Genomic DNA, 26,759 nt, shown 5'->3' with positions numbered 1-26,759 from the left:
AACATACAATGGTGGGTTGAAACTCACATGCATCATGGTTCATACTGATCACATGCACGCACATCACCATAGTTTCATGCATCTGGCCTTGTACACCCCATAAACAGTGGATACAAGGATGACTAGGCTGCATCAGTGAATCAACACATCGTGACGGACATGTGTCATGCATCCATGTTGTTTACACGCACATACACGCTACTCAGACACACAGACATGTACACCATACATGTCCATGACTGCAGCTCACACCCCAACCATGTCCAAGGACGGAGACAGGCATGCATTCATGTGTGCATTCCGCATGCTGCTCCGCATGTTGCATTGTAACACATACACCATCCATGTGGTTCATGCATGACTGGTCTCACATGCAGCACCCACTGCATCTGCTGCATCTAAGAGGTGCCGGGCCTTCTTAAGGGTCCTGGACTTGTAGTCCTCCCAGAGCTTCTGGATGTGTTTGATGTCGTGGGGTGCCACCCCTCTGCGTTGATGGCACCCACTATGTCCATCCAGATCTTCCTCCATCCTTCCTTGTCAGCGCACAATGGTGTGAAGAGGGCATCATACTGCCCCAGGACTTGCTCCACCAGGATGCCAACTTCATTGGAAGTGAAGCTGGAAGCCCTCTGCCTCTTAGCTGAGGGGTTGCCACTGGTGCCAGATGGTGTTGGGTCGGACATGGCAACCCCCGAGGCAGCTGTGGGTGGGCAACTGGGTCCTGGGGCTGGGCTGTGCAGCAATGGAATACCAGTCGGGAGTCCTCTGTTCCAGCAGGGGTGGTCACAGCAACTGGACCCCTGGAGATGGCAGTTGTGCAGGCACCAAATGGAATGGCACAGTGGCAGCAGGCAGGTAGGCAGCAGCAGATGGCTCGTGGGAGGCTGCTCAGGGCTCTGGGGGGCAGTAATTCGGCCTTCTGGGCAGGAGCGTGATCTTCCGTGTGTTGTAGCGTGACCAGCTTGATACGGAATGATAAGCACATGAAAAAACAGCACGTCAGCGTGTATTTCGAGGAAAGGCCCTTAGCGCGTAAGCTCGTCTGTGACATGACACGCGCGAGCATTCCCCTGGCATGGGTTGAAGATCCCACGTGGGTTTGCATCGCTCTATAGGTGCTTTTCGTGTGAAGCGGTGCATGTGTTTTCCAGGCGTTTGGGTTCACATGCGATTACTTTACAGTGGGTGGGTGTTGGCTATGCGTTCTTCTTCTACATGCAAGGCAGACGGTGAGTTGCACACGCTATTTTTCCCACTGCGGGTGTCTATGTTTGTTGTGTACCCCTTTTTTTACGGCCATACTAGCCTGCGTGTTGATCGGCTATGTATTTTTTGTGTTTCTGGCTGCCACAGTGTATTGCGTGTGTTTTTTTAAACACACGTGGGCAACAGGGGTCGCTTATCTCTTTTTCTTGCTTTTCTGGGATGCATATGCATTGCGTGACATGTCATTTCTCCTAGGGGGCCACAGAATGGGACATTCATCGTAGCTGTATATACGTGTTTTTTGTTTGCGCACACTTTTGTAATGCGTCTGGACGCTACCGCCTGCCTTCGTGTGGTGGACATGTTTAGGCCTGTGTGTGTCTTTGGCAGTGCGCGGGATTCCAATTCCTATTCGATTCCATGAATACGTGTGGTTTGCGTGCGTGTGGGCATTCCGTGTGCTTCACGGCAGTACATACCCAGTTACGCCCTTATTTTCACGCGTTGTTCCCCATTGTGCGCGTTATGCCCCGTGTTCCGCCCCCTTTTTGGTGTGTGCGCTAATGTTGTGCACTTTCGGTGTGCGCCTTGAGCTCGGCTATCTGGGTGTTGCAATGACATGGGCGCCCGTGTGCGCCACGCTCCGATTTGGCGCACATCCCACAGTAAACACACACAGGCTCTTCAATGAATCGCACGCGTGCACGTGCGCTTGCTTTTTCATACTTGCGCTGGCTTGCGCCGAGATTTTCAGTGCACATTTGTTCCATGAATCGGCCCCTAAATATCTAAAATACATTAACATACTAACTCAATCAATTCCATTTAACAAACTGAATCCCATATGCTTAACATTGAGTGCAAATTCATTTACATGGAAATACATGTTCTGAATCAAAATTTAGAATGCATGTGACTCTGTTCAATGAGATGTTTAAACGTGCAGCATAACATGAATTTGTGGGAAGCTGAAATACGTGCTGCTAAAGAAGGCCATTGTGTCCACAGGAAGTGAAAGGTAGAGATGTTAAATTTGTAGTTTAGCAGGACAGTTATTTTCAATACGAGTGGAGGTATTTTCATTTTGAGTGGCAGCAAGAGGTCATAAAAAAGAAATGTGACTAGGTAGTCATTCAGGAACCTCCTGATAGACACAGGCAGAGACCTTTTTGAATGCTAACCTGAGATGGGAATGCAGAGTCTAGTGCTGGTAGGATTCCTGAATTTGTGGCAGTCCTTATCTGTGTGCAGATAGACTGAGGGGATTTTTTTTCTGGTCAAGCAAAGAAAATCGCAGCCTATAGGTAACATAGGTCAAAAGTGATTTGGTGGTGTGTGTCTGGCAAGTATTCAAATAGGGAAGCAGATCATTTTATGTACAATGTTTATTTAAAGCATATGCTTTTTCAAATGTTCATGAAGGTATTTGCGCTGTGTTCTTTCTCTCTCTCAAACTGCGTTTCTTGCCAATTTCCACGTGTCCAAGTACAGATGGTAAGATTGTGCACAGCTGGTTCTGTTAATCTGTGCGAACACTCTAATGAAAAACATTTTGCATTCTTATGTGCACGTAGTTTGTGTCACATAATGCAATTGTCTGAATAGCTTTGAATTTTAAATAAAAAAATAAAAATCTAGATATTTGGAAGCAAGCTGGTGGTGTATTTATTACATAACTGCATTTCATTAGCACATAGATGTAGGAAGTAATTCATTTTACCACATGTGGTAAAATGAAGTGTAGATTTTTTCCTAATAAGTGAGTCTTAGGAGTGCCTGGCATGTGTACAATTACTTGTTATAATGTGATATATATTTTACACTTTGGCTGTTAGAGCATGCATCGGCATTGTAGATAAGGTTATGAGAGGTGGAAATACTGTTATATACTAAGTGTACCAAGTCCAGTATCTGCTGCAGTAAGGTACCCTGGTAGAAAAATAACATTTGTTAGACTATATTATCAGGAGAGTCTTACCCCTGTAAAAGTGAATCTACCAACAACTTATCACAAGCGATACTATACTAAAATAAAATACCAGTATTTACCACTATAATAAAATACCACAGAATTAGGTGTAACACCTCGAGAAAACATATCTGAAGGTACAATGTGGATGGTGTATATTTTTGAAATTGTTTTGGTGTTATGGCATGTAATGTCTATAATTTGCATTTGTGTAATAATAATAATACAATTTAGTTTCCGATTTTCCAGTGGAAAAATGAAGGCACAATGTATTGTGCTTGGTACTTAATGTGTCTTTTTCATTTTAATCTACAAAAATAATTACTTTCCTCATCAGCCCCGGACCCTTGAAAAGCTGGAACCCTATAAAGCCCCCGGGACGGAAGAAGGGGGTGAAGATAAAGAACCCGAAGACCGTGAAGATGATGACCAGAGATGAGGAGTGGCTGTTCTTTCCGCATTGCAGAATGAAAAGAGAAAATGTTTGGCTACTATTCATGATAATGATCCTGAATGTCTCATGTGCCATGGTTGCAAAGGCACAAGTTCTGAAAGAGCCGGGGCTGGCATCAGGAATTGCAGTAGAATAAGCACCAGGTTTTATCTTGGGGAATAGAAGGTTGTTATATCAGAACATGTACATTAGCCTAAATCCTACTTTTATCATTGAAAAATTATTTAATGAGACAGAAATAAAGTAGGAAAACATAACAGAATGGGTGCAGCCCTGTAAGGAATAAGCTCGGAGGACAACCAAAGAAATTATGTTACAGATGGCAAAAACCTTTGTGAGTTCATCTGGTATAAAAGAAAAGGAGCGGGAAGAAGATGGCTGGGTTACTAGTGGCATCCATTTTAATGACTATATTTGGCGCTGTGGTGGGCACGACAATATCCACAGCCAATGCCGTGTCTGTGGGAACCTTAAGTGTTAAGGCACAAGAGTTAACTTATTATTTAAAAGAACTGCAACAAACGTTAGCTGGAATCAGAGGTGGACAAAAAGAAGTCATTTGTTATGTGAAAGAAATCATTTTGGTGCTCAATGAGCAAACCAAAATTGTGGTGCATAGTGCCAATGTCATTGTTAAACATTATAAACTGCTACATGATCTTTTAAATATAGTAACTCCAATTGAAAGGATGCTGGAGCAATACTTGTGGCAAATTCAAAGTGTGGTATCTCAGTTGATTTAATGCCATATATGTCTGTTTGTGTAATTTGATATCATCCATCAATTGATGGCACGGATCACACAAAGAGAGGAGGATCACACAAAAAGTGTTGGAAACGATATAAGAAAAAATTGCATTTGAGATGGGAAGTGCAATGCCATTATATTACACTGCGGTAGCGGTTGTGTAGTTATGGTTAAATTGCTAAGCCCATAGGAAGAGCCATTTTTGGGTAGCTTATATATTCGCTCCCCCTGGACGAATCCTCACCAAAAAAAGCATATGATCTGCTCTGAATTTTTTTGTGGCAAGTTTGGTGAGGTTCGTCAAGGGGGAGCAAAGTTATAGCGAGGTCCCAATTTTTATTTTTTTTCCATAAAATGAATAGAAAAACAATTTGCTGATGCCTACACCCCAAACCGCTGGATGGATGTTCACCAAATCGGCGGCAGGTCCCAAAAGCATGCTTTTGTAAATTTGGTGAAAATCTCTCCCGTAGATTTCTTTAAAAGAAGCAAAATGTAGCTCAAACAAAATTTGTGATATCTTGCTCTGCTCCGCTGACCCATTTCCTTGCTTGCTGCGCGGACAGCACTCCGTTTGGTCCGGAGGACTGTGTCCTGTCCGCAGACACCCAACTCGCCCGATGGTTGGCTGGAGGGAAGCGTGATGTGCGTCAGATTTTTCAGAAACACCCACCATGTTGTATCCGTGAATATTTGCACATAGCCTGGTGCCAAACAGTGCTGGAAAACATATGTTGGGGCATCTGGTTTTGGGTAGAGGGGCAGGAAAGTGTGGGCGAGTGAAAGATGGTTCATATGATGCATTTGATTAGGTGGAAGTAGACTGTGTTGTGTCTGCGATGTCCAACAACTGCTCCATTAACTAAACCTTGCTCTATGTCAAGGTTATGCTTTAGCATTACTCTACAGTTTAAACACAATGTTAAACACAATGTTGGCATTTTATCCAAACCAGCTGTGTTGGAGATAGAGTTTTCTAAGCTATTTAGTCATGTGGCTTGTTGACACATAGATTATGTCATACCGTGCACAGCCAGTTTGTCTGTGGAGTAAATTTGCACTATTGGTTGCATTTCTTTTTTCAACATTGTTTCATTGAATTGTGCTTGCTACGGTTGGCATTAAGGACATACATTTTACATTTGTGTGGGCTATTTGTTCCATGACATCAATAGCCGATGTGTTATGCCTGTATAGCTCATGGATTTGTCTGCTATTTAAGATAGACTGTTCTTTGAAAATGTTAGCATAGGTGAGGTCTGCAGACTGACACATGTTTTCAGTTAGTCCTCTGCATTGGAAATATTGCCAAAGATTTACTTTCCCTATGCTGCAAGTGTGTTACGGCACAGTTTGTGTCCTGAGGTTTTAGAAATAGGTTCACCTTTCACTGTTGTTAATTGAAGAAGAGCTCTGAAAACAATAACATGTTTTCCTCCATAGAGCTCTTTGTAGTCCATGTTAATGACCTCTTGCAATCTGAGGAGAATCAAAGCCAACATTATTTTGGAGACCATGCTCACCTCACCTATTAAGAGCATTTTCATTTGTTTCAAAACTCTGCATAGTTTCATTGCAGATTCTGCTGAAAGTTTGTAGTAGTCTAATTTGTTTTGGTGTTCTACTAGGAGAAGCAACCGGTGTAAAGTAACACCATTTATGTTGTGGGCAGCTAAACCTGTGGGGGCAGTTACAACAGATGAAAGCTTGTTCTTTGTCAATTGTTGAAGGAACTTGCTGATGATTTTTATTAAGAATGTTTTGCCTGAACCAGCTTCACAACTTACATACAGGAGTACAGGTTTATAGTTTTGACAGGTACAGGTTTTAGTTTCGTAGTGCACACCATGTTCAATTTATTTAGTTACCTCTTGGAAAATGCTACGCTGTTCATCATTCAGTTGTGATTTCACTAGAGCAAAGTAATCTTCAGACTGCTCATACATTCTACTTCAGTCATGGATAAGTCTGCCTCATTTACTACGAGTGGCTCTGAAAGTGGATTTTGGCTTCCTGTAAGAGAAAGTTGACTGCTCTCAGGAGTGTCTATATTTAGTTGTGCTTGAAGTTCTTCTTTTTGCCATTCATTGACCAATATGTTTTGTACTGTTTGAAGTTTATATCTGTTGTAGTGCTTTTACTTGCATTAAAATCATCTTAATAGGAGGCATGGGTGTCCAATAAATCTTCTTTTCTCCAGGGTTTAAAAAGTTACAGTAGGGGCATGTAGTACAGTTCTCAATGTTGAGTTTTTAATGAAAGCTTCAAATGAATTATCAGGCTGCATTTTGTAAGATTAACCAGGCTGCCCTCACAACATTTGACTATGTACTTACCTTTTTTCTCATCTGGTTTAATATTATTTTTGTATGAGAAGATTTGGGCTATGTGGTATAGACACATGGTTTCCAAAGAAGTAATCCTGTTTGGGTAATATGTTTCCAATAAATTGTTTATCAAAATGTCCTGGCTGTTGGGATCATTTTTGGCTATTGTTTCTATGCCTTGGTGCGATTTGAGAACTTTTTTTCTGCATGCAGCAGAACCAAGGCTTGGCCAGACTATGGCACCGATTCATAGAATCCTGTGCAGAAAAGTTGCAAGCACTGCACGCCAGGGAGTAGCGTGCACCAGCCATGGTGCATAGACCCAATTGCGCAGCATGCGTATTCATGGATTTCCCGAGGCATCAGTAGCCGCGGCGCAAGGAACATCAAGCTGCGCCAATAGCACCCTTGATACGCCCCCACATGCAGTAAAAAGCAAGCGAAATGCCTAACACGACGCAAACCCCCACGCCATCCCTGGTCCAACATACAGCCCTCTTAGTGAAATTGTGTGAAAACCCTGCGCAATCCCCGCCCGTACCCCAGAGTAATCGTGCTAAAACACCTTGCAATCCCCAGTCGCACCCAAGCGTAATCACGTGAAAACTCAGCGCATACCCCAGCCACACCCCAGCCAAATTGCGTGAAAACTCAGCGCATACCCCACCCGCACTCCAGCCAAATTGTGTGAAAACTCAGCATGGATCCCGGCCGCAAACCAGTGTAATTGCATGAAAACTCAGCACGTACCCCGTCCGCGCTCCATCCAAATTGTGTGTACCCGCCTGAAAACTCAGCGCGTACCCCAGCCGCACCACATCCAAATCACGTGAAAACTCAGCACATACCCCACCTGCACCCCATTATAATCGTGTGAAAACCCAGTGCGTACCCAGCCCGCACCCCAGCCAAATTGCGTGAAAACTCAGCACATACCCCACCCCAGTCAAATTGCATGAAAACTCAGCACATACACCACCCACACCCGAGTCAAATTGCATGAAAACTCAGTGTGTACCCCATCCACACCCCAGCGTAACTGCCTGAAAACTCAGCGCGTACCCCGGATGCACCACATCCAAATCACGTGAAAACTCAGCACATACCCCACTTGCTCCCCTGCATAATTGTGTGAAAACCCAGCGCGTACCCTGCCCACACCCAGCCAAATCGCATGAAAACTCAGCATATACCCCGCCCACAACCCAGCCAAATCACGTGAAAACTCAGCACGTACCCCGCCCGCATCCCAGCCAAATTGCATGAAAATTCAGCATGTACCCCACCCGCACCCCAGCATAATCGCATGAAAATTCAGTGTGTACTCCCACTGCACCCTATCCAAATAACTTGAAAACTCAGTGTGCATCTCGATCACACCTCAGGGTAATTGCATGAAAACTCAGAGTGTACCTCGCCCGCACCCCAGAGTAATCATGTGAAAACTCACCCCAGTCAGTTCACCTGAAAACTCAGCACGTATCCCACATGCACCCAAGCGTAAATGCGTGAAAACTCAGTGCATACCCCGGTCGCACCTGATCCAAATTGTGTGAAAACTCAGCGTTTACCCCGGCCACACGCGAGCGTAATCACTCCAAAACACCCCACGATCCCTTGAGCAATCCACTGGAAGCAGACCCCTCCTGACGGGACACCCAAGCCCCAGGCCCATCCCTCATGACAACACCCTGCTTGCAGCCCCCTCCACACGGGACCCCCAAGGCCCCATTACCTGTGACGAACCCTGCAGGCAGCCCCGTCCACATGGGACACCCCAGCCCCCATCACTCATGATGCCACCCTGCAGGCAGTCCACTTCACAAGGGAACCACCAACACCCCCCCCCCTTAACCCGTGATGCCACCCTGCAGGCAGCCCCCTCCACATGGGAAATCCCCACCCCAGCCCCCATAACCCGTGACAACACCCCGCAGGCAGCCCCCTCAACATGAACACCCCCGCCCCAGCCCGATCACCCATGACACCACCCTTCAGGCAGCCCCCTCTCCATAGGACACCTCAGCCACCATCAGCCATGGCCACACCCTGTAGGCAGCCCACTCCACATGGAACACCCCAGCCCCATCATCTGTGACGCCACCCTGCAGGCAGCCCCCTCCACATGGGCCAGCCCTGCCCCAGCCCCCATCACCCGTGACAACACCCTGCAGGCAGCCCCCTCCACATGGGACACCCCAGCCCCATCAACCATGACAACACCCTACAGGCAGTCCCCTCCACATAGAAAACCCAGCCCCCATAACCCATGACCCCACACTGCAGGGAGGCCCCTCCACATGGGACACCCCAGCCCCCATCACCCGTGACCCCACCCTGCAGACAGCCCCCTCCACATGGGACACAACAGCCCCCTCCATATGGGACACCCCAGCCCCCCTTAACATGTGAACCTAACCAACAGGCAGCCCCCTCCACATGGGACACCCCAGCCCCCATCACCCGCGACCCCACACTGCAGGCAGCCCCTTCCACATGAGACACCCAGTCCCCATCACCTGTGACCCCACCCAGCAGGCAGCCCCCTCCTCATGGGAAACCCCAGCCCACATTACCTGTGACCCCACATGGGACAACCCAATCGCCATCACCTGTGACACCACCCTGCAGGCAGCCCCCTCCACATGGGGCACCCCAGCCTCCATTACCCCTAACCACACCCTGAAGGCAGCCCCCGCCACATGGGACACCCCAGCCCCCATCATCCCTGACCGCACATTTCAGGCAGCCCAATCCACATGGGACACCCCAGCCCCATAAACCATGACAATACCCTCCAGGCAGCCCCCTCCAAATGGGACACCCCATCCCCCATGACCCATGACCTGACCTTGCAGGCATCCTCCTCCACATAGGACACCCCAGCCCCCATCACCCACCCTCCAGGCAGCCCCTCCACATGGGACAACCCAGTCCCCATCACCGTGACCCCACCCAGCAGGCAGTCCCCTCCACATGGGACACCCCAGCCTATATCACCTGTGAACCCACCCTGCAGGCAGTAGCCTCCTCATGGGACACCCCAGCCTATATCACCTGTGACCCCACCCTGCAGGCAGTCCCCTCCTCATGGGACAACCAAACCCCCATTACCTGTGACCCCACCCTGCAGACACCCCCTCCACATGGGAAAACCCAATCCCCATCACCTGTGACCCCACCCTGCAGGCAGCCCCGTCCACATTGGGCACCTCAGCACCATCACCCCTGACCTCACCCTGCAGGCAGCCACCTCCACATGGGACACCCCGGCCCTCATCTTACCTGACCGCACACTGCAGGCAGGCCCCTCCACATGGGACACCCCCCGCCCCATCAACCATGACCACACCCTACAGGCAGCCCCATTCACATGGGACACCCCAGCCCCCATGACCCCACCTTGCAGGCATCCTCCTCCACATAGGACACCCCAGCCCCCATCACCCAACCCTCCAGGCAGCCCACTCCACATGGGACACCCCTGCCCCCACCACCCATGATTCCACTGTGCAGGCAGCCCCCTCCACATGGGACACCCGAGCCACCACCACGAGTGACCACACCCCGAAGGCAGCCACGTCCACATGGGACAACCCCACCGCATCCCACATCACCTGTGACAACACCCTGCAGGCAGCAGCCTCCACATGCGAAATCCCATCCCACATACCCTGTGACGCCACCCTGCAGGCATCCCCCTCCATATGGGACGTCCCAGCTCCCATCACCCATCACCGCACCCATCACCCCACCCTCTAGGCAGCCCACTCCATATGGGACACCTGACTCCCACCATCTGTGACCACACCCTGCAGGCAGCCACCTCCACATGGGACAACCCCACCGCAGCCCACATCACCTGTGGAAACACCCTGCAAGATGCCCCCTCCACATGGGACACCCATGCCCCATCAACAGTGACGCCACACTGCAGGCAGCCCACTCCACATGGGACACCCCAGGCCAATCACCTGTGACCACACCCTGCAGGCAGCCCCTTCCACACGGGACAACCCTGCTCCAGCCCCATCACCCATGACAACACCCTGCAGGCAGCTCCCTCTACATGGGACAACCCAGCCCCCATCACCCATGACCCCAACCTACAGGCAGCCCCCTCCACATGGGACACCCCAGCCCCCATCATTCATGACCACACCCTGCAGGCAGCCTCATCCACATGAGACACCCCCGCCTCAGCCCACAGCACCCGTGACAACAACCTGCAGGCAGCCCCCTCCACATGGGACAACCCAGCCCCATCACCCGTAACCCCACCCTGCAGGCAGACCACTCCACATGGGACACCCAAACCCCATCACCCACAATCACACCCTCCAGGCACCCCCCTCCACATGGGACACCCCAGCCCTCATCTTCCCTGACCGCACACTGCAGGCAGCCCCATCTACATGGGACACCCCAGCCCCCATCAACCATGACAACACTCTGCAGGAAGTCCCCTCCACATGGGACAACCCAGCCCCCATCACCCGTGACCCCACCCTACAGGCAGCCCCATTCACATGGGACACCCCAGCCCCCATCACTCATGATGCCACCCTGCAGGCAGTTAACCTCCCAAGGGAACCACCAACACACCCCCCCTTAACCCGTGATGCCACCCTGCAGGCAGCCCCCTCCACATGGGAAATCCCCACCCGAGACCCATAACCCGTGACAACACCCCGCAGGCAGCCCCCTCAACATTAACACCCCCGCCCCAGCCCGATCACCAATGACACCACCCTTCACGCAGCCCCCTCCACATAGAACACCCCAGCCACCATCACCCATGGCCACACCCTGTAGGCAGCCCAATCCACATGGAACACCCCGGCCCCATCATCTGTGATGCCACCCTGCAGCCATCCCCCTCCACATTGGCCAGCCCTGCACCAGCCCCCATCACCCGTGACAACATCCTGCCGGCAGCCCCCTCCACATGGAACACCCCAGCCCCATCAACCATGATAACACTCTGCAGGTAGTCCCCTCCACATAGGACACCCCAGCCCCCATAACCCATGACTCCACACTGCAGGTAGGCCCCTCCACATGGGACAACCCAGCCCCCATAACCCGTGACCCCACCCTGCACACAGCCCCCTCCACATGGGACACAAAAGCCCACTCCTCATGTGACACCCCAGCCTCTATCACCCTTGAACCCACGCTGCAGGCTGCACCCTCCATATGGGACACTCCAGCCCCCATCACATGTGAACCTAACCTGCAGGCTGCACCCTCCACATGGGACACCCCATCCCCCATCACCCGCCACCCCACACTGCAGGCAGCCCCATCCACATGGGACAACCCAATCCCCATCACCTATGACACCACCCTGCACGCCCCCCCTCCACATGGGGCACCCCAGCCTCCATTAGCCCTGACCACAACCTGCAGGCAACCCCCACCACATGGGACACCCCATCCCCCATCATCCCTGACCCCACATTTCAGGCAGCCCAATCCACATGGGACACCCCAGCCCCATAAACCATGACAATGCCCTGCAGGCAGCCCCCTCCAAATGGGACAACACAGCCCCCATGACCCATGACCTGACCTTGCAGGCATCCTCCTCCACATAGGACACCCCAGCCCCCATCACCCACCCTCCAGGCAGCCCCTCCACATGGGACAACCCAGTCCCCATTACTGTGACCCCACCCAGCAGGCAGCCCCCTCCACATGGGACACCCCAGCCTCTATCACCTGTGACCCCACCCTGCAGGCAGTCCCCTCCTCATGGAACAACCCAACCCCCATTGCCTGTGACCCCACCCTGCAGACACCCCCTCCACATGGGAAAACCCAATCCTCATCACCTGTGACCCCACCCTGCAGGCAGCCCCCTCCACATTGGGCACCCCAGCACCATCACCTCTGACCTCACCATGCAGGCAGCCCCCTCCACATGGGACACCCCAGCCCTCATCTTCCCTGACCGCACACTGCAGGCAGTCCCATCTACATGGGACACCCCGGCCCGCATCAACCATGACAACACACTGCAAGCAGGCCCCTCCGCATGGGACACCCCCCGCCCCATCAACCATGACAACACCCTGCAGGCAGCCCCCTCCACATGGGACAACCCAGCCCCCATCACGCGTGACCCCACCCTACAGGCAGCCCCATTCACATGGTACACCCCAGCCCCTATGACCCATGACCCCAACTTGCAGGCATCCTCCTCCACATAGGACACCCCAGCCCCCATCACCCATCACCCAACCCTCCAGGCAGCCCACTCCACATGGGACACCCCTGCCCCCAACACCCATGATTCCACCCTGCAGGCAGCCCCCTCCACATGGGACACCCGAGCCACCACCACAAGTGACCACACCCTGAAGGCAGCCACGTCCACATAGGACAACCCCGCTGCATCCCACATCACCTGTGACAACACCCTGCAGGCAGCCGCCTCCACATGGCAAATCCCATCCCCCATACCCTGTGACGCCACCCTGCAGGCAGCCCCCTCCACATGGGACACCCCAGCCCCATCACCCGTGACCACACCCTGCAGGCAGCCCATCCACGTGGGAAACCCCAGCACCTGCCCCCATCACCCATGACCCCATCCTGCAGGCATCCCCCTCCATATGGGACGTCCCAGCTCCCATCACCCATCACCCCACCCTCCAGGCAGCCGCTCCATATGGGATACCTGACCCCCACCATCTGTGACCACACCCTGTAGGCAGCCACCTCCACATGGGACAACCCCACCGCAACCCACATCACCTGTGGAAGCACCCTGCAAGCTTCCCCCTCCACATGGGACACCCATTCCCCATCACCAGTGACGCCACACTGCAGGCAGCCCACTCCACATGGGACAACCCAGGCCCATCACCTGTGACCACACCCTGCAGGCAGCCCCTTCCACATGGGACACCCCTGCCCCAGCCCCATCACCAATGACAACACCCTGCAGGCAGCCCCCTCCACATGGGACAACCCAGCCCCCATCACCCATGATCCCACCCTACAGGCAGCCCCCTCCACATGGGACACCCCAGCCCCCATCATTCATGACCACACCCTGCAGGCAGCCCAATCCACATGAGACACCCCCACCTCAGCCCACAGCACCCGTGACAACAACCTGCAGGCAGCCCCCTCCACATGGGACAACCCAGCCCCCATCACCCTTAACCCCACCTTGCAGGCAGACAACTCCACATGGGACACCCAAACCCCATCACCCACAATCCCACCCTCCAGGCAGCTCCCTCCACATGGGACACCCCAGCCCCCGTCACTCATGACACCGCCTTGCAGGAGGCCCCCTCCACATGGGACACCCAGACCCCATCACCTGTGACCCAACCCTGCAGGCAGCCCCATCTACATGGGGCACCCCTGTCCCATCAACCATGACAACACCCTGCAGGCAGTCCTCTCCAGGTGGGACACCCCAGCCCCCAATACACGTGTCCCCACCGTGCAGGCAGCCCCCTCCACATGGGATACCCAAGCCCTCATCTTCCCTGACCGCACACTGCAGGCAGCCCCATCTACATGGGACACCCCAGCCCCCATCAACCATGACAACACACTGCAGGCAGGCCCCTCCACATGGGACACCCCCACCCCATCAACCATGACAACACCCTGCAGGGAGGCCCCTCCACATGGGACAACCCAGCCTCCATCACCCGTGACCCCACCCTACAGGCAGCCCCATTCACATGGGACACCCCAGCCCCCATCACTCATGACGCCACCCTGCAGGCAGTCCACTTCACAAGGGAACCACCAACACACCCACCCCCTTTACCTGTGATGTCACCTTGCAGGCAGCCCCCTCCACATTGGAAATCCCCACCCCAGCCCCCATAACCCGTGACAACACCCCGCAGGCAGCCCCCACAACATGAACACTCCCGCCCCAGCCCGATCACACATGACACCACCCTTCAGGCAGCCCCCTCCACATAGGACACCCCAGCCATCATCACCCATGGCCACACCCTGTAGGCAGCCCCCTCCACATGGTACACCCCAGCCCCATCATCTATGACGCCACCCTGCAGGCAGCCCCCTCCACATGGGCCAGCCCTGCCCCAGCCCCCATCACCCGTGACAACACCCTGCAGGCAGCCCCCTCCACATGGGACACCCCAGCCCCATCAACCATGACAACACCCTGCAGGCAGTCCCCTCCACATAGGACACATCAGCCCCCATAACCCATGACCCCACACTGCAGGGAGGTCCCTCCTCATTAGAAACCCAAGCACCCATTACCCGTGACCCCACCCTGCAGGCAGCCCCAGCCACATGGGACAACCCAATCCCCATCACCGTGACCCCACCCAGCAGGCAGCCCCCTCCACATGGGACACCCCAGCCTATATCACCAATGACCCCACCCTACATGCAGTCCCCTCCTCATGGGACACCCCAGCCTATATCACCTGTGACCCCACCCTGCAGGCAGTCCCCTCCTCATGGGACAACCCAACCCCCATTATCTGTGACCCCACCCTGCAGACACCCCCTCCACATGGGAAAACCCAATCCCCATCACCTGTGACCCCACCCTGCAGGCAGCCCCCTCCACATTGGGCACCCCAGCACCATCACCCCTGACCTCACCCTGCAGGCAGCCCCCTCCACATGGGACACCCCAGCCCTCATCTTCCCTGACCGCACACTGCAGGCAGTCCCATCTACATGGGACACCCCAGCCCGCATCAACCATGACATCACACTGCAAGCAGGCCCCTCCGCATGGGACACCCCCCGCCCCATCAACCATGACAACACCCAGCAGGCAGCCCCCTCCACATGGGACAACCCAGCCCCCATCACCCGTGACCCCACCCTACAGGCAGCCCCATTCACATGGTACACCCCAGCCCCCATGACCCATGACCCCAACTTGCAGGCATCCTCCTCCACATAGGACACCCCAAACCCCATCACCCATCACCCAACCCTCCAGGCAGCCCACTCCACATGGGACACCCCTGCCCCCACCACCCATGATTCCACCCTGCAGGCAGCCCCCTCCACATGGGACACCCGAGCCACCACCACGAGTGACCACACCCTGAAGGCAGCCACGTCAACATAGGACAACCCCGCTGCATCCCACATCACCTGTGACAACACCCTGCAGGCAGCCACCTCCACATGGCAAATCCCATCCCCCATACCCTGTGACGCCACCCTGCAGGCAGCCCCCTCCACATGGGACATCCCAGCCCTATCACCCGTGACCACACCCTGCAGGCAGCCCATCCACGTGGGAAACCCCAGCACCTGCCCCCATCACCCATGACCCCATCCTGCAGGCATCCCCCTCCATATGGGACGTCCCAGCTCCCATCACCCATCACCCCACCCTCCAGGCAGCCGCTCCATATGGGACACCTGACCCCCACCATCTGTGACCACACCCTGTAGGCAGCCACCTCCACATGGGACAACCCCACCGCAGCCCACATCACCTGTGGAAACAACCTGCAAGCAGCCCCCTCCAAATGGGACACCCCAGGCCTCATGACCCATGACCTGACCTTGCAGGCATCCTCCTCCACATAGCCCCCATCACCCACCGTCCAGGCAGCCCCTCCACATGGGACAACCCAGTGCCCATCACCGTGACCCCACCCAGCAGGCAGCCCCCTCCACATGAGACACCCCAGCCTATATCACCTGTGACCCCACCCTGCATGCCGTCCCCTCCTCATGGGACACCCCAGCCTATATCACCTGTGACCCCACCCTGCAGGCAGTCCCCTCCTCATGGGACAACCCAACCCCCATTATCTGTGACCCCACCCTGCAGACACCCCCTCCATATGGGAAAACCCAATCCCCATCACCTGTGACCCCACCCTGCAGGCAGCCCCCTCCACATTGGGCACCCCAGCACCATCACCCCTGACCTCACCCTGCAGGCAGCCCCCTCCACATGGGACACCCCAGCCCTCATCTTCCCTGACCGCACACTGCAGGCAGTCCCATCTACATGGGACACCCCAACCCGCATCAACCATGACAACACACTGCAAGCAGGCCCCTCTGCATGGGACACCCCCCGCCCCATCAACCATGACAACACCCTGCAGGCAGCCCCCTCCACATGGGACAACCCAGCCCCCATCACCCGTGACCCCACCCTACAGGCAGCCCCATTCACATGGTACACCCCAGCCCCCATGACCCATGACCCCAACTTGCAGGCATCCTCCTCCACATAGGACACCCCAGCCCCCATCACCCATCACCCAACCCTCCAGGCATCCCACTCCACATGGGACACCCCTGCCCCCACCACCCATGATTCCACCCTCCAGGCAGCCCCCTCCACATGGGACACCCGAGCCACCACCACGAGTGACCACACCCTGAAGGCAGCCACGTCCACATAGGACAACCCCGCTGCATCCCACATCACCTGTGAAAACACCCTGCAGGCAGCCGCCTCAACATGGCAAATCCCATCCCCCATGCCCTGTGACGCCACCCTGCAGGCAGCCCCCTCCACATGGGACACCCCAGCCCCATCACCCGTGACCACACCCTGCAGGCAGCCCATCCACGTGGGAAACCCCAGCACCTGCCCCCATCACCCATGACCCCATCCTGCAGGCATCCCCCTCCATATGGGACGTCCCAGCTCCCATCACCCATCACCCCACCCTCCAGGCAGCCGCTCCATATGGGACACCTGACCCCCACCATCTGTGACCACACCCTGTAGGCAGCCACCTCCACATGGGACAACCCCACCGCAGCTCACATCACCTGTGGAAACAACCTGCAAGCTGCCCCCTCCATATGGGACACCCATTCCCCATCACCAGTGACGCCACACTGCAGGCAGCCCACTCCACATGGGACACCCCAGGCCCATCACCTGTGACCACACCCTGCAGGCAGCCCCTTCCACATGGGACACCCCTGCCCCAGCCCCATCACCAATGACAACACCCTGCAGACAGCCCCCTCCACATGGGACAACCCAGCCCCCATCACCCATGACCCCACCCTACAGGCAGCCCCCTCCACATGGGACACCACAGCCCCCATCATTCATGACCACACCCTGCAGGCAGCCCAATCCAAATGAGACACCCCTGCCTCAGCCCACAGCACCCGTGACAACAACCTGCAGGCAGCTCCCTCCACATGGGACAACCCAGCCCCCATCACCCTTAACCCCACCCTGCAGGCAGACCACTCCACATGGGACACCCAAACCCCATCACCCACAATCCCACCCTCCAGGCAGCCCCCTCCACATGGGACACCCCAGCCCCCATCACTCATGACACCGCCTTGCAGGAGGCCCCCTCCACATGGGACACCCAGACCCCATCACCTGTGACCCAACCCTGCAGGCAGCCCCCTGCACATGGGGCACCCCTGTCCCATCAACCGTGACAACACCCCGCAGGCAGCCCCCACAACATGAACACCTCCGCCCCAGCCCGATCACCCATGACACCACCCTTCAGGCAGCCCCCTCCACATAGGACACCCCATCCACCATCACACGTGGCCACACCCTGTAGGCAGCCCCCTCCACATGGAACACCCCAGCCCCATCATCTGTGACGCCACCCTGCAGGCAGCCCCCTCCACATGGGCCAGCCTTGCCCCAGCCCCCATCACCCGTGACAACACCCTGCAGGCAGCCCCCTCCACATGGGACACCCCAGCCCCATCAACCATGACAACACCCTGCAGGCAGTCCCCTCCACATAGGACACATCAGCCCCCATGACCCATGACCCCACACTGCAGGGAGGTCCCTCCACATGGGACACCCCAGCCCCCATCACCTGTGACCCCACGCAGCAGGCAGCCCCCTCCTCATGGGAAACCCAAGCCCCCATTACCCGTGACCCCACCCTGCAGCCAGCCCCAGCCACATGGGACAACCCAATCCCAGTCACCTGTGACACCACCCTGCAGGCAGCCCCCTCCACATGGGGCACCCCAGCCTCCATTACCCCTGACCTCACCCTGCTGGAAGCCCCCGCCGCATGGGACACCCCAGCCCCCATCATCCCTGACCCCACATTTCAGGCAGCCCAATCCACATGGGACACCCCAGCCCCATAAACCATGACAATGCACTGCAGGCAGCCCCCTCCACATTGGGCACCTCAGCACCATCACCCCTGACCTCACCCTGCAGGCAGCCCCCTCCACATGGGACACACCAGCCCTCATCTTCCCTGACCGGACACTGCAGGCAGTCCCATCTACATGGGACACCCCAGCCCCCATCAACCATGACAACACACTGCAGGCAGGCCCCTCCACATGGGACACACCCCGCCCCATCAACCATGACAACACCCTGCAGGCAGCCCCCTCCACATGGGACAACCCAGCTGCCATCACCTGTGACCCCACCCTACAGGCAGCCCGATTCACATGGGACACCCCAGCCCCCATGACCCATGACCCCACCTTGCAGGCATCCTCCTCCACATAGGACACCCCAGCCCGCAACACCCATCACCCAACCCTCCAGGCAGCCCACTCCACATGGGACACCCCTGCCCCCACCACCCATGATTCCACCGTGCAGGCAGCCCCCTCCATATGGGACACCCGAGCCACCACCACGAGTGACCACACCCCGAAGGCAGCCACGTCCACATGGGACAACCCCACCGCATCCCACATCACCTGTGACAACACCCTGCAGGCAGCAGCCTCCACATGGGACACCCCAGCCCCATCACCCGTGACCACACCCTGCAGGCAGCCCCTCCATGTGGGAAACCCCAGCACCTGCCCCCATCACCCATGACCCCATCCTGCAGGCATCCGCCTCCATATGGGACGTCCCAGCTTCCATCACCCATCACCCCACCCTCTAGGCAGCCCGCTCCATATGGGACACCTGACCCCCACCATCTGTTTCCACACCCTGCAGGCAGCCACCTCCACATGGGACAACCCCACCGCAGCCCACATCACCTGTGGAAACACCCTGCAAGCTGCCCCTCCACATGGGACACCCATGCCCCATCAACAGTGACGCCACACTGCAGGCAGCCCACTCCACATGGGACACCCCAGGCCAATCACCTGTGACCACACCCTGCAGGCAGCCCCTTCCACACGGGACACCCCTGCCCCAGCCCCATCACCCATGACAACACCCTTCAGGCAGCCCCCTCTACATGGGTCACCCCAGCCCCCATCATTCATGACCCCAACCTACAGGCAGCCCCATCCACATGAGACACCCCCGCCTCAGCCCACAGCACCCGTGACAACAACCTGCAGGCAGCCCCTCCACATGGGACAACCCAGCCCCCATCACCCGTAACCCCACCCTGCAGGCAGACCACTCCACATGGGACACCCAAACCCCATCACCCACAATCCCACCCTCCAGGCACCCCCCTCCACATGGGACACCCCAGCCCCATCACTCATGACACCGACTTTCAGGAGGCCACCTCCACATGGGACACCCAGACCCCATCACCTGTGACCCAACCCTGCAGGCAGCCCCCTGCACATGGGGCACACCTGTCCCATCAACCATGACAACACCCTGCAGGCAGTCCTCTCCAGGTGGGACACTCCAGCCCCCAATACACGTGTCCCCACCGTGCAGGCAGCCCCCTCCACATGGGACACCCCAGCCCTCATCTTCCCTGACAGCACACTGCAGGCAGCCCCATCTACATGGGACACCCCAGCCCCCATCAACCATAACAACACACTGCAGGCAGGCCCCTCCACATGGGACACCCCCGCCCCATCAACCATGACAACACTCTGCAGGAAGTCCCCTCCACATGGGACAACCCTGCCCCCATCACCCGTGACCCCACCCTACAGGCAGCTCCATTCACATGGGACACCCCAGCCCCCATCACTCATGATGCCACCCTGCAGGCAGTCAACCTCACTAGGGAACCACCAACACACACCCCTTAACCCGTGATGCCACCCTGCAGGCTGCCCCCTCCACATGGGAAATCCCCACCCCAGCCCCATAACCCGTGACAACACCCCGAAGGGAGCCACCTCAACATGAACACCCCCGCCCCAGCCTGATCACCCATGACACCACCCTTCACACAGCCCCCTCCACATAGGACACCCCAGCCACCATCACCCATGGCCACACCCTGTAGGCAGCCCCCTCCACATGGAACACCCCGGCCCCATCATCTGTGACGCCACCCTGCAGCCAGCCCCCTCCACATGGGCCAGCCCTGCCCCAGCCCCCATCACCCGTGACAACACCATGCAGGCAGCCCCCTCCACATGGGACACCCCAGCCCCATCAACCATGATAACACCCTGCAGGTAGTCCCCTCCACATAGGACACCCCAGCCCCCATAACCCATGACCACACACTGCAGGTAGGCCCCTCCACATGGGACAACCCAGCCCCCATAACCCGTAACCCCACCCTGCACACAGCCCCCTCCACATGGGACACAAAAGCCCACTCCTCATGTGACACCCCAGCCTCCATAACCCTTGAACCCACGCTGCAGGCTGCCCCCTCCATATGGGACACCCCAGTCCCCATCACATTTGAACTTAACCTGCAGGCAGCACCCTCCACATGGGACACCCCAGCCCCCATCACCCGCCACCCCACGCTGCAGGCAGCCCCCTCCACATGAGACACCCCAGTCCCCATCACCTGTGACCTCACCCGGCAGGCAGCCCCCTCCTCATGGGAAACCCAAGCCCCCATTACCCGTGACCCCACCCTGCAGGCAGCCCCATCCACATGGGACAACCCAATCCCCATCACCTATGACACCACCCTGCAGGCCGCCCCCTCCACATGGGGCACCCCAGCCTCCATTAGCCCTGACCACACCCTGCAGGCAACCCCCGCCACATGGGACACCCCAGCCCCCATCATCCCTGACCCCACATTTCAGGCAGCCCAATCCACATGGGACACCCCAGCCCCATAAACCATGACAATGCCCTGCAGGCAGCCCCCTCCAAATGGGACACCCCAGCCCCCATGACCCATAACCTGACCTTGCAGGCATCCTCCTCCACATAGGACATCCCAGCCCCCATCACCCACCCTCCAGGCAGCCATTCCACATGGGACAACCCAGTCCCAATCACTGTGACCTCACCCAGCAGGCAGCCCCCTCCACATGGGACACCCCAGCCTATATCACCGGTGACCCCACCCTGCAGGCAGTCCCCTCCTCATGGGACACCCCAGCCTATATCACCTGTGACCCCACCCTGCAGGCAGTCCCCTCCTCATGGAACAACCCAACCCCTATTACCTGTGACCCCACCCTGCAGACACCCCCTCCACATGGGAAAACCCAATCCCCATCACCTGTGACCCCACCCTGCAGGCAGCCCCCTCCACATTGGGCACCCCAGCACCATCACCCCTGACATCACCCTGCAGGCAGCCCCCTCCACATGGGACACCCCAGCCCTCATCTTCCCTGACCGCACACTGCAGGCAGTCCCATCTACATGGGACACCCCAGCCCGCATCAACCATGACAACACACTGCAGGCAGGGCCCTCCACATGGGACACCCCCCGCCCCATCAACCATGACAACACCCTGCAGGCAGCCCCCTCCACATGGGACAACCCAGCCCCCATCACCCGTTACCCCACCCTACAGGCAGCCCCATTCCCATGACCCCAACTTGCAGGCATCCTCCTCCACATAGGTCACCCCTGCCCCCAGCACCCATGATTCCACCCTGCAGGCAGCCCCCTCCACATGGGACACCCGAGCCACCACCACGAGTGACCACACCCTGAAGGCAGCCACGTCCACATAGGACAACCCCGCTGCATCCCACATCACCTGTGACAACACCCTGCAGGCAGCCACCTCCACATGGGAAATCCCATCCCCCATACCCTGTGACGCCACCCTGCAGGCAGCCCCCTCCACATGGGACACCCCAGCCCCATCACCCATGACCACACCCTGCAGGCAGCCCATCCACGTGGGAAACCCCAGCACCTGCCCCCATCACCCATGACCCCATCCTGCAGGCATCCCGCTCCATATGGGATGTCCCAGCTCCCATCACCCATCACCCCACCCTCCAGGAAGCCGCTCCACATGGGACACCTGACCCCCACCATCTGTGACCACACCCTGTAGGCAGCCACTTCCACATGGGACAACCCCACCGCAGCCCACATCACCTGTGGAAACACCCTGCAAGCTGCCCCCTCCACATGGGACACCCATGCCCCATCACCAGTGACGCCACACTGCAGGCAGCCCACTCCACATGGGACACCCCAGGCCCATCACCTGTGACCACACCCTGCAGGCAGAACCTTCCAAATGGGACACCCCTGCCCTAGCCCCATCATCAATGACAACACCCTGCAGGCAGCCCCCTCCACATGGGACAACCCAGCCCCCATCACCCATGACCCCACCCTACAGGCAGCCCCCTCCATATGGGACACCCCAGCCCCCATCATTCATGACCACACCCTGCAGGCAGCCCAATCCACATGAGACACCCCCGCCTCAGCCCACAGCACCCGTGACAACAACCTGCAGGCAGCCCCCTCCACATGGGACAACCCAGCCCCATCACCCTTAACCTCACCCTGCAGGCAGACCACTCCACATGGGACACCCCAACCCCATCACCCACAATCCCACCCTCCAGGCAGCCCCCTCCACATGGGACACCCCAGCCCCCATTACTCATAACACCGCCTTGCAGGAGGCCCCCTCCACATGGGACACCCAGACCCCATCACCTGTGACCCAACCCTGCAGGCAGCCCCCTGCACATGGGGCACCCCTGTCCCATCAACCATGACAACACCCTGCAGGCAGTCCTCTCCAGGTGGGACACCCCAGCCCCCAATACACGTGTCCCCACCGTGCAGGCAGCCACCTCCACATGGGATACCCCAGCCCTCATCTTCCCTGACCGCACACTGCAGGCAGCCCCATCTACATGGGACACCCCAGCCCCCATCAACCATGACAACACACTGCAGGCAGGCCCCTCCACATGGGGCACCCCCACCCCATCAACCATGACAACACCCTTCAGGGAGCCCCCTCCACATGGGACAACCCAGCCCCCATCACCCGTGACCCCACCCTACAGGCAGCCCCATTCACATGGGACACCCCAGCCCCCATCACTCATGATGCCACCCTGCAGGCAGTCCACTTCACAAGGGAACCACCAACACACCCCCCCTTAACCTGTGATGCCACCTTGCAGGCAGCCCCCTCCACATTGGAAATCCGCACCCCAGCCCCCATAACCCGTGACAATACCCCGCAGGCAGCCCCCACAACATGAACACCCCCGCCCCAGCCCGATCACCCATGACACCACCCTTCAGGCAGCCCCCTCCACATAGGACACCCGAGCCACCATCACCCATGGCCACACCCTGTAGGCAGCCCCCTCCACATGGAACACCCCAGCCCCATCATCCGTGACGCCACCCTGCAGGCAGCCCCCTCCACATGGGCCAGCCCTGCCCCAGCCCCCATCACCGTGACAACACCCTGCAGGCAGCCCCCTCCACATGGGACACCCCAGCCCCATCAAACATGACAACACCCCGCAGGCAGTCCCCTCCACATAGGACACATCAGCCCCCATAACCCATGACCCCACACTGCAGGGAGGTCCCTCCACATGGGACACCCCAGCCCCCATCACCTGTGACCCCACCCGGCAGGCAGCTCCCGCCTCATGGGAAACCCAAGCCCCCATTACCCGTGACCCCACCCTGCGTTGCAACCCCAGCCACAAGGGACAATCCAATCCCGATCACCTGTGATACCACCCTGCAGGCAGCCCCCTCCACATGGGGCACCCCAGCCTCCATTACCCCTGACCACACCCTGCAGGCAGCCCCCGCCACATGGGACACCCCAGCCCCCATCATCCCTGACCCCACATTTCAGGCAGACCAATCCACATGGGACACCCCAGCCCCATAAACCATGACAATGCCCTGCAGGCAGCCCCCTCCAAATGGGACACCCAGCCCCCATGACCAATGACCCGACCTTGCAGGCATCCTCCTCCACATAGGACACCCCAGCCCCCATCACCCATCACCCACCCTCCAGGCAGCCCCTCCACAGGGGACAACCCACTCCCCATCACCGTGACCCCACCCAGCAGGCATCCCCCTCCACATGGGACACCCCAGCCTATATCACCTGTGACCCCATCCTGCAGCCAGTCCCCTCCTCATGGGACAACCCAACCCCTTTTACCTGTGACCCCACCCTGCAGACACCCCCTCCACATGGGAAAACCCAATCCCCATCACCTGTGACCCCACCCTGCAGGCAGCCCCCTCCACATTGGGCACCTCAGCACCATCACCCCTGACCTCACCCTGCAGGCAGCCCCCTCCACATGGGACACACCAGCCCTCATCTTCCCTGACCGGACACTGCAGGCAGTCCCATCTACATGGGACACCCCAGCCATCATCAACCATGACAACACACTGCAGGCAGGCCCCTCCACATGGGACACACCCCGCCCCATCAACCATGACAACACCCGGCAGGTAGCCCCCTCCACATGGGACACACCAGCCCTCATCTTCCCTGACCGGACACTGCAGGCAGTCCCATCTACATGGGACACCCCAGCCATCATCAACCATGACAACACACTGCAGGCAGGCCCCTCCACATGGGACACACCCCGCCCCATCAACCATGACAACACCCGGCAGGTAGTCCCCTCCACATGGGACAACCCAGCCGCCATCACCTGTGACCCCACCCTACAGGCAGCCCGATTCACATGGGACACCCCAGCCCCCACGACCCATGACCCCACCTTGCAGGCATCCTCCTCCACATAGGACACCCCAGCCCGCATCACCCATCACCCAACCCTCCAGGCGGCCCACTCCACATGGGACACCCCCGCCCCCACCACCCATGATTCCACCGTGCAGGCAGCCCCCTCCATATGGGACACCCGAGCCACCACCACGAGTGACCACACCCCGAAGGCAGCCACGTCCACATGGGACAACCCCACCGCATCCCACATCACCTGTGACAACACCCTGCAGGCAGCAGCCTCCACATGGGAAATCCCATCCCCCATACCCTGTTACGCCACCCTGCAGGCAGCCCCCTCCACATGGGACACCCCAGCCCCATCACCCGTGACCACACCCTGCAGGCAGCCCCTCCATGTGGGAAACCCCAGCACCTGCCCCCATCACCCATGACCCCATCCTGCAGGCATCCGCCTCCATATGGGACGTCCCAGCTTCCATCACCCATCACCACACCCTCTAGGCAGCCCGCTCCATATGGGACACCTGACCCCCACCATCTGTTTCCACACCCTGCAGGCAGCCACCTCCACATGGGACAACCCCACCGCAGCCCACATCACCTGTGGAAACACCCTGCAAGCTGCCCCTCCACATGGGACACCCATGCCCCATCAACAGTGACGCCACACTGCAGGCAGCCCACTCCACATGGGACACCCCAGGCCAATCACCTGTGACCACACCCTGCAGGCAGCCCCTTCCACACGGGACACCCCTGCCCCAGCCCCATCACCCATGACAACACCCTTCAGGCAGCCCCCTCTACATGGGACACCCCAGCCCCCATCATTCATGACCCCAACCTACAGGAAGCCCCATCCACATGAGAAACCCCCGCCTCAGCCCACAGCACCCGTGACAACAACCTGCAGGCAGCCCCTCCACATGGGACAACCCAGCCCCCATCACCCGTAACCCCACCCTGCAGGCAGACCACTCCACATGGGACACCCAAACCCCATCACCCACAATCCCACCCTCCAGGCACCCCCCTCCACATGGGACACCCCAGCCCCATCACTCATGACACCGACTTTCAGGAGGCCACCTCCACATGGGACACCCAGACCCCATCACCTGTGACCCAACCCTGCAGGCAGCCCCCTGCACATGGGGCACACCTGTCCCATCAACCATGACAACACCCTGCAGGCAGTCCTCTCCAGGTGGGACACTCCAGCCCCCAATACACGTGTCCCCAC

Source organism: Ambystoma mexicanum, chromosome 3q, assembly GCF_040938575.1.
Source record: "Ambystoma mexicanum isolate Mex_15411 chromosome 3q, UKY_AmexF1_1, whole genome shotgun sequence".
Taxonomy (NCBI): Eukaryota; Metazoa; Chordata; class Amphibia; order Caudata; family Ambystomatidae; genus Ambystoma; species Ambystoma mexicanum.
Note: the sequence above shows the minus strand (reverse complement) of the source record.